Source organism: Lepisma saccharinum, chromosome 4 (assembly GCF_977018435.1).
Source record: "Lepisma saccharinum chromosome 4, izLepSacc3.1, whole genome shotgun sequence".
Taxonomy (NCBI): Eukaryota; Metazoa; Arthropoda; class Insecta; order Zygentoma; family Lepismatidae; genus Lepisma; species Lepisma saccharinum.
In genome coordinates this window covers 37,090,085-37,101,607 of record NC_139232.1, presented here as the reverse complement: position 1 = coordinate 37,101,607, position 11,523 = coordinate 37,090,085, and the positions used below count along the sequence as shown (strand labels likewise).

Below are 11,523 nucleotides of genomic sequence, written 5' to 3'. Positions count from 1 at the left end.
TTTCTCGTTTTTGTCAAGTTCAGAGTGGTGCGGCGGGAGTCGGCCATGGGTGCCAAATGATCTAAAAAAAAAAAAAAAAAAGTTGTAAAAGAGAGAATGCCATAGCGTCCAGTGAAATTATTTGCACCCTATTAAATTCATATTATTTTAAATTGCAAAAATTGGATCTAAAAATTTTCTTGCTCGCAATCTCCTTCTTTTCTGTAATGTAATGTATTTAAATAATATGTGTTGTATATTTGTATTGAATAAGCTTTGAATACGTACACAATTTAGTGTTAGCTTGTTGCATATGTATTTTCTTATTTTATGTCGCTCCATGTTGCATATGTGTAAAACATATGTTGTACATGAAAGTTACACATGCATCTTCGGAATGAATTTATCATTCATTAAAAAATACAGTTTGTTTGTGTGCTTGATTTCCATTATTAGCTAATGTGAAATTGACTGTGTTGAAAAAATATTTCAAATTGTTTGTTCCAAACAAATGCTTTAGCACAGACTTCTACCCCCTTTTTGTGTAATTTATGAGGATAATAACTATTACTACTACTACTATCACTAGTAATAATAATAATAATGTCATTATTAGTATTATTATTGGTACGTTTATCCTGGTACTTGCCCCCCCCCCCCCCCCCCAAGACAAAAATTCGTGGTTGCACCTCTCGTATTATATTTTTCCGCAAATTTTGTCTGACAAAAATAATTTGAGTAATTATGTTCTACCTTTTTGGGGGCGATGGGCACCTCTGGGTGATATATACAATGTAGTGAATTGTCTGCTACTATTACTCTGTTTGCTTTCAATTTATGATTCACTTCACTAAACCAAGAGCCAAATGTTGGTCTGTCCGTTTCTTCCCTTCCTTTGCACGGAACAGTAAACATGCATCTTAAACAAAGCCTTCATTGCCGCCAGTGGGTGAAACAATAAGCCTCCCCCTCCCCCGTTGATTGCTTCAGCCCTGGCGGTGGTTTTGCACGTTCCCACGCTCGAATCAATGTACTCCCCGCGTTGACGCATGCCTCATCCAAATAATTAACATGTTGGTTTTCTTAACGGCAATATCTTTTAATACCGCGGAGATTTCTATGTCATCAAACAACAAACAATTGTTTCCTACTACTAAACTCAACCACAAAGCTTTCAACATCCGACACACAGTTCAGGCGCACATTGACCGCAAATCACGTCATGCAGTTTTATTTTGGTCTTGTTACCTTAAGGAGGAATATGGATTTAAAACATCCTGTTTGATTTTGAAGAGCTTTTTCCTACGGATGTTGCTCAAAATAACACTCAGGCAAAGCCGGGCACTGAACAGGAGACCTCGATTCAGCCATTCTCGCCGCTGTATAGCATGATTATGAATCACGATAAACATAGGGTTAAAATAGTGGGATGTGCAACACTGGTATCATGGATTCTACGGCTCTGCAACATATTCAGTCTCGTTCGACTCTCTCTTGATCTTCAGCGCAATACAAACTCCAGTTGGCGAATCTGCGGATCCAAATCCATCTGCACAGTGATTGCAAACGATCAAGTCCATACCTGCTAATGGATGTATCATTTTGTCTGTATATTACAAATTAAATAACAGTTTATTGCAAGTGTGCAGTTGTGTCGGAATGGAACCAGTCTCAGAGGAACTATATTCTGCGTGCATGTTTGGATTTACATATGTGAAAACCTGCTGCAAGGCTTAGACACTTAAAAAAAAACAGGTATATTTCCGTGTTTCTTTTACAAAAGTGTCTCAAATCAATGAAAATACAGGAGTTGGCAGTATTTTTCCTGTTCCATGGTTTTCGTTCCACTCATTTCTAAATATAAATTATATATACAACATGAAATTTGTAGCTAGACGTCAACAGTTTTTTAAAAAACTGGCTTTTTTGAATGGGCAGTTCTTTCAGTGTTTTATCTCATATTTCGGTAGCCTTATTAAATATATATATGTAGTATAAACATATTCACATAAGAGTAGTTTTGTGTGTGTTTCTAATAGAAACTAATATTATGATATGATTTTTAAAGTTTGAATTTGTTATACGAACACGAACATGAAGCAAAAAATAAAATACTGCTGTACCTTTTGAAAATCTAGTATCAAATCTCTCTACATTGAATTTTGTGTTCAGTAAAATATATTTGTATTCTGGCTTTCCAGTATAATTTGGTTAAATGGCCGCTAATCCTGGTCACGAAGCAACTAGTGACGTTTTTTGGCTGCTTGTTGCAGTGGTTCTCAACCTTCGTGAGACCGCAGCCCAGTACATTTATATCTTACAAGTCGATGCCCCGATCCCAACAATTTCACTTAAATATATTTCTGATAAATGGAAATTAATATGCACCCTTAATTAATGTTAAAATGTCAACTATGGCATAATCATAAAGGGTAATAAATAGTACAATTACGAGGGGCGTACTACTATGATTTTTTTTCAGGTCCCATGGTCCACCATTCGAGAAGTGAGGACTGGCATATGAAGCTACGAGTCTAGTCTACAGATTACAGGCAGCAGTGCCCAAAAATGATTCCCGGTGTTCACACAGCAGCACGTTCCGTATATCATTGTCAGCGGACTATTGGACAACATGGAAAGTGATTATAATGGTCAGCGTTGGACAAGTTGGTTTCTATGGAGAGAGGGTGTGACCACAGCCAAGATTTACAGATGATTGGCAGCAGTGTGTGGTGAACATGCACCTTCATGGAAAACAGTATACTATTGGGTGGAAGGCTGGAAAACAGGACGCACGTCAACAGAAAGAGAGACAAGTTCTGTAAGGAAAGTGACAACACCACGAAACATTACACGGGCTGACCAAGTCATTCTTGAGAACAGGTGTATCATGTTTTCTGAAATGGAGGTAACCATGGACCTGTTCAGAAACACCCTGCAGCGAATTGTGTAGGATCACCTTAATATGGGGAAAGTATTCACCAGAAGGGTTCAGAAAACATGACCAAGAAAATGGGCAAAAGGAGTGCCCCTGCAACACGACAATGCACGCTCTCACACCAGTCAGGAATCAACCATGGCCATTGCTGAAATGGGGTTTGAGGTCCTGCCACACCCTCTCTCCATAGAAACCAACTTGTTCAACGCTGACCATTATAGTCGCTTTCCATGTTGTCCAATAGTCCGCTGACAATATGTATGGAACGTGCTGCTGTGTGAACACCGGGAATCCTTTTTGAGCACTGCTGCCTGCAATCGGTAGACTAGACTCGTAGCTTCATATACCAGTCCTCACTTCTCGAATGGTGGATCATGGGACCTGAAAAAAAAAATAATAATAAAGTGTAAATCATTATAGTATGCCCCTCCTATGTATGGACTTGCTGTCAAATATAAAATTAGATTTAAGATAGTCGTCAACCCCTGGGTGCAATGGACCTTTTGCGGGCCGGTGGTTGATAAACACTGGCACTAAAACTAAAGCAAATAAGACTGGCTGCAAATGGCAAAAAAAAATCTATTTAAGAAATCTGGACTGGACCTACGGTTGGGAATTCTCAGCATTGAAAATCAGACCCCTTCTTATTACAAGGCAACAGCATTACTTTATTCCATTCCAGAGTCCCATTCATGTTATAAATGGAACCTTCTATCAAAAAGCCGGCCTTTTTCCAACAGTACTTGCAATTTGTTCTCTGTGATTTACAGGCTAAATCAAATCTTAATCTCTGATAAAGTAGCTAAAAATCTTGTTAATATAGAGAAAATTCAGATGGAAGCAACACATGACAGTAGGGGGTGTCACATTGAAGTGACAAGTGACATGGGCCCCTTTAGTCTGTAAGAAAGCATTCACCACACATGCATGCAGATGACAAACGACACAGCCTCCTTCAGTATAAAACAAAACATTCACTGTGGATGCAAGTGACATGTTTAGCTCGTTGCCACGTTTTGCTTCAAAAGGTTGACTGGATTACTGAGGGTCCGCTTTCAAGTGACACGTGTCACTTTTTGCTTCAGTCTGAAAGTTCGCTGAGAAAACGGTACACGCCAAGTGACAAGCGACACTTGCAGCTTATGTTGCTTCGGTTTGAAAGATTGCATTTACTTTTAAGGGTTGGTCTCCAAGAATCACGTGTCACTTCCGTCTCTAAGCTGTTAAACAGGATATATACACACATTCACGTAATATTTATACTTCTGCATGTATGTTGTGAATAGTAAAGATTCTTAATTGTCCCGAAACATCGAAAATTTTTGTATTAACATTTGTATCATATTTTATGACAAAAAAAAAGGCAAAATGCTCCCCTGTGCTTTGCACCATGCCATCAAGGTGTATAGGGGGTGTGGAGTTAGTGCCCCACCCTTTTTTGATCACGGCCGAAGATGGGGGTAATGTGATCAGCACCATGTCCCTGGCCACCTTTACCCCCCCCCCCCACCCAGAGTTTCCTCCAGGTACACACTTTGTATACGATGATGGGTGGGTGCCGTAGCTGCTTGAACAGGTGGAAAAAATTCCGGTTCTCTCTCGCCAAGAGAACTCTGGTCTCTCGCATGGTAGTCATACATCAAAATTTAAATTGAGGCACAAACATGTAAGAGCTTGTTTTATGTCCATTTCATGGTCAGATGTGCTTTTCAGGACTATACGTTTAGTTTTACCCCTAGCTTACCCATGTCGTACAAGAAACGTACATACCAGGTAGTGACTCGCAGGCCCACACTTTTTTTTTTATCACTAAAGAAACTATTTTATTATTGAATCACTGCTTCCTTTGTTGACTATATATGTGCAGTTATTTATTAATTATAATAATTACAAATAATAATCAATTATTGCATGAGTATTTCACATATATTTTATCATTCATAAAACTCGCAAAATCCATATTATTTTTTAAATGCTTTTTTGTTTGTAGAGGTGCAGTTGTTTATTAAATATAATAATTACAATCATTACCAATTGTAAACTGTCACTGGCATTAGTGTCTCGAATGAGACTCATTCAAATATGGTGCCTGATATACTCACAAAGTGCATTTTGCCACCTAATTACATTGCATTTATTTTTTTTATGAACAAAAGTAATACAGAAATATTGGGAACACTCTAGGGAACAATGTAGTTTATTTTCAAATAGTTGAAAAATCAAAAAAAAAAAAATAGTGGACCTGCATGCACCCCCCCCCCCCCACCTTCTCTCTCTGTACGCTAGGGTTAAAATTGTATCTGAAGCAATATGTGTCCTCTGAGATTGGCCAATATCTGTCTCTTGGCTCCTACATCATGCAAAATTTATTAGCTAGCTGTAAAATGTTATTACAAACCTGTAAACTCATAACAGTAACTTCAAGTGAAATAGGTTAGCTGTAATTGGTAAAAAGCCAAAATTTCCGGTTTATTTTGCAAAAAAGCCGGCTTTTTATATAAAAAAAACATCCATTCAAAAAAGCCAGCTTTTTTTTCAACTCTATATGTCATACACCTTTTAAAAGTGCAGTGCATGCATGGGTGGCGTAAAGCCCTTCTGCTGACTGATTGTGATATTATTGAAAGTTTTTGTTGGATGGATCATTCCTTGTAGGGATTCTCTTGCGCAAGTGCCATCTCCAACCCATTCCCAGTTGCCTCAACCGATCCTACTGTCAAGACGTCGGAGTTTCTGTGCATGCTTTGTTGCTTTTCTTTTGGAACGTACAGTGCCGAGGTTTCCTGTCCGAGTAGTTGCTGTGAAAATGGATTGCGAGGTGGAGCAGAGGCAGATTTTGAACCAGATGAAATGAGCCGAGTGACCAAGCAAACAAATAAATTTAAGCAAAATATTTCAGTGAGCGCCTTGTCACCCGTGCATGTAATGGCATTACGGAAACAGCAGACATGGTGGTACAAAAGCACACAACGTTCACTTCATGAACAAAACAGGCAATTATTATAAAAATATGAAACAATCATTACAGATGTTCAGCTAAATGTTCAGTATTGTTTAAAATGAGAGAATAAAATATTGTTGCTGGAACATTAATACATTATTTGTGATTATATCAGGGTGGCCAATCTAGGACCATGATAAAATTCAAGTATAATGCCAGGGTTTCAAGGATAACTTTCCAAAAATTCAAGGGTACAAGCAGATGTTTTCTCTATTTCAATCTTAGGGATTACCGCCTCTAATCTCTCTCTCACACACACACACACACACACACACACACACACACAAATATATTAACTAAATAAAGGGTCTGCGAGATTCCAATGTGTCCAAAACTTCTAATTCAATTCAATTGAACGGTATATATATATAATTTAAGGTGCGGAGTTTACATTTGCCATTTTGCATACTCAAACTAGAAATACATCGATAAACAGAAGTCACAAATGTTACGGGATATAGTAATAGACGAGAAATTGTAAATTGCATAAGCATTTCAAATTTACCTAATCAACTTCAAGATATCTTATCTTGCAATAATCTTCTGTATGTCAGAGAGATTGTTCAGCAAAGGACAGTAACAAACCAAACAGACTCTGAGAATTATTTTAATTTTCCATGCAGCTTTCTTTTAATTTCTTTCCTCGATAACAATAAAAGCTAAACTGTGAAAAAAAAATGCCTCAGAGCATTAATAAATATGTATTAATTCAATGGGATTTGGACTAATAAAAGTTGCAATTTTTCACGTCTAAGGAGAAAAATTCAGGCAGAATTTATGCATAATTCTCGGTGCCAATAATTCATGCAAAATTCCAGGAATTCCCGGTGAGTAGCCACCCTGTATATGTCAGGGAGCACGTGCACTGTGGTGTTAAGAAAAATTCACAACATAACTGTCAGCTGTTATTTCTTTCTATATATCCCAACATCCATATTGTCCTGTATTAGCTTACCATCCTCAGAATCACTAGTGTTGTTGCAAGATGAAAACAAAAATTAAGTACAGAAAGCAATGTAACGTAGAGGGAAGGACAGATTAAAAATAACAGTGCACAAAAATTGTGTTCATGATTCTTCAATGTTATTCTATACATATTCAGGTGATACAATGCTTTCATAATAAAACTTGTACTATAACAACTCCAATGAAGTAATGATCTCACAATCTTTGGTGCTTTTTTCCCCTATTATTTGTACACAGGTATACACATACCCATTGTGAAAACAGATTATCTTGTCTTGCTAAAAACTAACAATCATCCAAAGAGCTTTTATTGTATCATGGATTATGCCGGTAGTAAGCGTTCACATAAACACGATGGAGTACTATTAGGTACAATACGTACACCAAATGTACAAAATATAAATTTTAACTCACAAAGCATCATTATGCCTTTGTCTCAGTTGATAAGAGCAACAAATAAGTTCCTAAAAAAAAATTCTTAATTTTATCTGTACTCGTGTACCTTACTATTAATCATTATTTCACAATATTGATATGGATTGTGACAAAATTATCTGACAATATGGTTTGTATTTTTAAAAATATATACACACATTGTCTCTGAAATGTGGTTCTCTGTATTATATGCTTTAACACGTACACACTGTCATGATTCAGTAATTTTAATCTAAGGCTAAACACTTGTGGGTTCTCTGATTTGGGTTGAATACATTCAACAAAACACTGCATATGCCTAAAGTGGCTTTTTCCATCAATGATTCTCCACTACACAATATATATAGATATATATGTATATATCATACATTTTCAACATAAAATACATGAGGGGATGAGATCATGGGAGCATCAATTTAAAAAAAAAAGAAACGAAAAACCTTATAATATATTCATGGCTGCTAAAAAAAACGGCAAAATTCTTTTACTGTTAGAAAGTATTTCATAGGACATTCTTCCACCTATATATTAAAAAAAACCTTACTGTATTTACAGAGATCTGCTTACATGAACATAGGATTCTGTGCTGCTTCATATATCTGAAAAATAACTGAACACAACTAGTCTTCTGAAGATTAATCAGCAATGTAGTGAATATTAACAGAACATACTCAATACAAAAAAAATAATTAAAAAACAATGTAACAATTCTCTATGGGCAACTATAAAGCAGGTGAAACAAATTCTACTTTGTGAATACATATGGAAGAATATGTATAACACATTTGTGTCTTTTTTCACATATGCAACACTTTAGAAGTCATTATTGTCATACTCAAATTTTGAGTAATTTCTTCCTGTGCAATGATTTGTATTTAGAAGACTCACAAATAAATAAAACAATAAATAATGTTTCAAAGACAATGAACTTTAATAAGGACACTGACTTTAAAAACCAAGTTATCACTAGATACACCAACTATGTTTTGCGTTAAAAATATCTTCTAAAAAAATTGACCTTGGATGTTGTAGTTTATTTTTTAAGACAAGGCCAAAAAATTTAACTGTCTGTAGTTCACAAAAGCAGAACAAGTTAAGGTCTTGAGCAGGATTATCTCTAATAAAAGAACTATACATATAAACCAATTATACATACACAATGTTACTTAAAGTTTTTTGAAATCATCAATATCTGTAAGTTAATTTTCACACAAATATTAAACATTAATTAAATAATTGGCACTAAAAGTTAAAATAAAATATGATGGTTCTTCTTTTTTACACTACCAATTCAAATGACCAAAAAATTTTGTATGACAATGATGAGATTTCGACAAAATGTTTTAAAAAATGCACCTTCACAACCATTCTTAGTTTCTCCACTTACAACTGCTCAAATTTGAAACCAAACTGGTGCCCATTTCTTACAAAAGACTAGTTTTTTACTTCATGAAGACTACAGAGGAAACTCTGCATGATCCTCACTAACACAGCACACAAAATAGGTTTAACATTGGGAGGAATAAAGAAAAAAATACACAAGCTATCTCTCCTACATACAGATGACAATGACACATTTGTCATACATAGTTTTCAGACACTATCCGTATGTACAAACTTCTTCATACTGGTACCAGCACAGTGTACGAGGAGAAGACTCACTGCTACATGGAAACATATAGCAAGATACTAATTACTTCACTTCTTCACTGTTGCTGTTTTCTGATACAGAAAACAAATTAGAAAAAAAAATGTCGCACACTACTTTCAGTAACACATACGAGAGGTGGCATTATACATATATACTGTACATGTGTACTCTTTTGGAGAAGCTGGCCAAAAAGCAATTCTTTTACCCTTCCATCACTTTCTTCTGGATCTTCCTGAACATAAGACGGACAGTCTTACCCTAGGGCACTGACAAGCAACCTCTCTATCTTACATCTATAATTGCAACTGTACAATGGTTTATTTTTAAACTCTGTACAAAATATACTTGGAGGATGGGGTCTAAATGACCAACTAGAGATGTCCACAATGTGTGAACCTGAAAAGAAATGGGAAACAAGAAAATTATACAATCAACACAACTTCAATCGAATGGACAAATAAAACCTACATCTATAGAAATTCAAACTGAAACAGAATATGGTACAGACCAATGCCTATGTTGTGTAATTACTTAGCCCAGTGCAAGCAAAAATTTTGGATATAGGTTGCATACCTGGATGAAACAAATTTCTCACAAAAGTAGAGTAATTTATCTCGGAGGAATGTTTCGTTTTTCTCCCAGAAACATCAAATATCACAGCCTCTGTCAAGTTCATTTTGGAAGCTCTCACCCTAGTGCGTCATTAAGTGCATTCATTAAGAGAACTTGTGGAGTGAGAATTCCCTCTGTTGGAAATTTCATGACTGAAGTTAATTATATGAATTATTTTTTTTTGTCATTATTAAGAGCAACTGATACATTGATAAAATAATTATAATGTGGGAAGAGCCGTATCAGGGTTGCCACTTATTTTGCAAAGTCAATTCCTCACTTCTCCAGCTATTTCCCAATGAATTCCCTGCAACATTTTATGATGCTCAACATACTTATATATATCAAATTAAGTCCTCAATTTTGCATGCCAACGAAGTTATTAGAAGTTCATATTTTTTTTAAAATACAGTAGAGCGTCGATTATCCGAACGTCGGTCAACCGAACGACCGCTTAACCGAACTGTGTACTCGCTCGCACCTGTTACTCTCCCACCCTACCGTCCATCATCCCCCTCACTCCCAAACCAAGTTTCCCACAGTAGTCGCCGCACTGAGCCACCGCTGGCGGAACATTGCTTCTAATGGGGCCTTAATAAGGCGCTGCTGACCAAAATAAAGGATTTTTTTAAACGTTAATTTTGTGTACTGTGTGTATTGTTCATGCAAAATGCGTATGTAATATGTACATATTTTTGTTTAATAAACTGTACCACATACTATATATTCCTACTAAAGTTGCCTTTGTAATACTTAAAGAGATGCCTGTTTTTATGAATAAATTTACTGTACAGTACTTCTTTTTGGCAAATAAACATGTACAGTTCGATTATCCGAACAAACCACTTTTCCGAACACCCATGTCCCCCAATTACTTCGGATAATCGACGCTCTACTGTACATGACAAATATATGAATACTTGTTTGTCACCTAATATCACCACCACAACAAAATCATTCACACCCAATGTTCACTTCCCCCCATTCTCTCGTGATTCCAACAAGCCCAGTGTGTGTTCAAACATCTCCAAACCACAAAACACCCTGCTCCACAAATGTAACCTGCCCCCTTTTTATCACTTCCTATACCTTCCAGTTTCAGTGTCACTAGTAAATTTACTCTCCATCTCAAAGGAACCTGACACACCTCAAACCTCATCTACATGCGGTGCCAAAAAAAAATGTACCCACACTTTAACAGCTGATAAAAATAATTTGAAATAATGGACAAAGTCAGACTAAGCTTTGAACAATGGAAATTTATGCAAAGTGCTACTGAAAGTTTGAAACAAAGATGAAGTGAAAATACAGTTTGGGAGAGAATTTCAAGTAAATCCACCTATGCAAATTACCATCAGTCAAATTTAAGTACATGAAACTGTTCAGAATGTCAACAAGGAACATTCCCAAAGATCGCAGACATCAAAAAAATCCATAAAACAAGAACCTTTGAAACGTTATCACCCGAGTTCAATAAATCTGTGTGGCAAATGGGTCGTGGGATAAAAATTTCAAACGCAAGTGTCCATTTAATTTTGAAGCACTGGTAATGGAAGTTACAATCCAAGAGGAGTGCATGCTCACAGTGCAGATGATGTGGATCAGAGAGTGGAGTTTTTAAGTGATACAGGAAAACCTCGTTAATACGATATTGGTTAATACGAAGTACCCTTTAATCCGAAGTTCTTCCCATTCCCCAGCCGATAAGATAGGATTTGGAATGTATTTCAGTACGGATAAATCGAAATACGGATAATTTTTAATACAAAGTTGTTTACAAGACCCTTCCGCAAAACTGGTTTCGCTTAATTCGAAGTAGACACCTGCGTAAGTCGACAAGAGAAGATCGAATGTGGAGAGAGCTTGGATGTTATTTTAACTTGACCTTGTCCTAAGAGCTGCTGACAACTCGAGGGAAGCAGCCCGAAATGCCCGCTGGAC

The 11,523-nt window shown here is 36.4% G+C and overlaps 1 protein-coding gene across 3 annotated transcripts in view; it reads right to left on the bottom strand.

The window, feature by feature from the left end:
* Positions 1 to 6,979: 6,979 nt before the first annotated feature.
* Dd (CTD nuclear envelope phosphatase 1-like protein dullard) overlaps positions 6,980 to 11,523 on the bottom strand; it is a 40,509-nt gene continuing 35,965 nt past the window's right edge. For all 3 annotated transcript variants that reach the window (XR_014441593.1, XM_083120417.1, XM_083120418.1), the window contains exon 6: positions 6,980 to 9,366. The gene's annotated coding sequence lies outside the window, so the exon portion shown is untranslated. The remainder of the gene's footprint in view (positions 9,367 to 11,523) is intronic.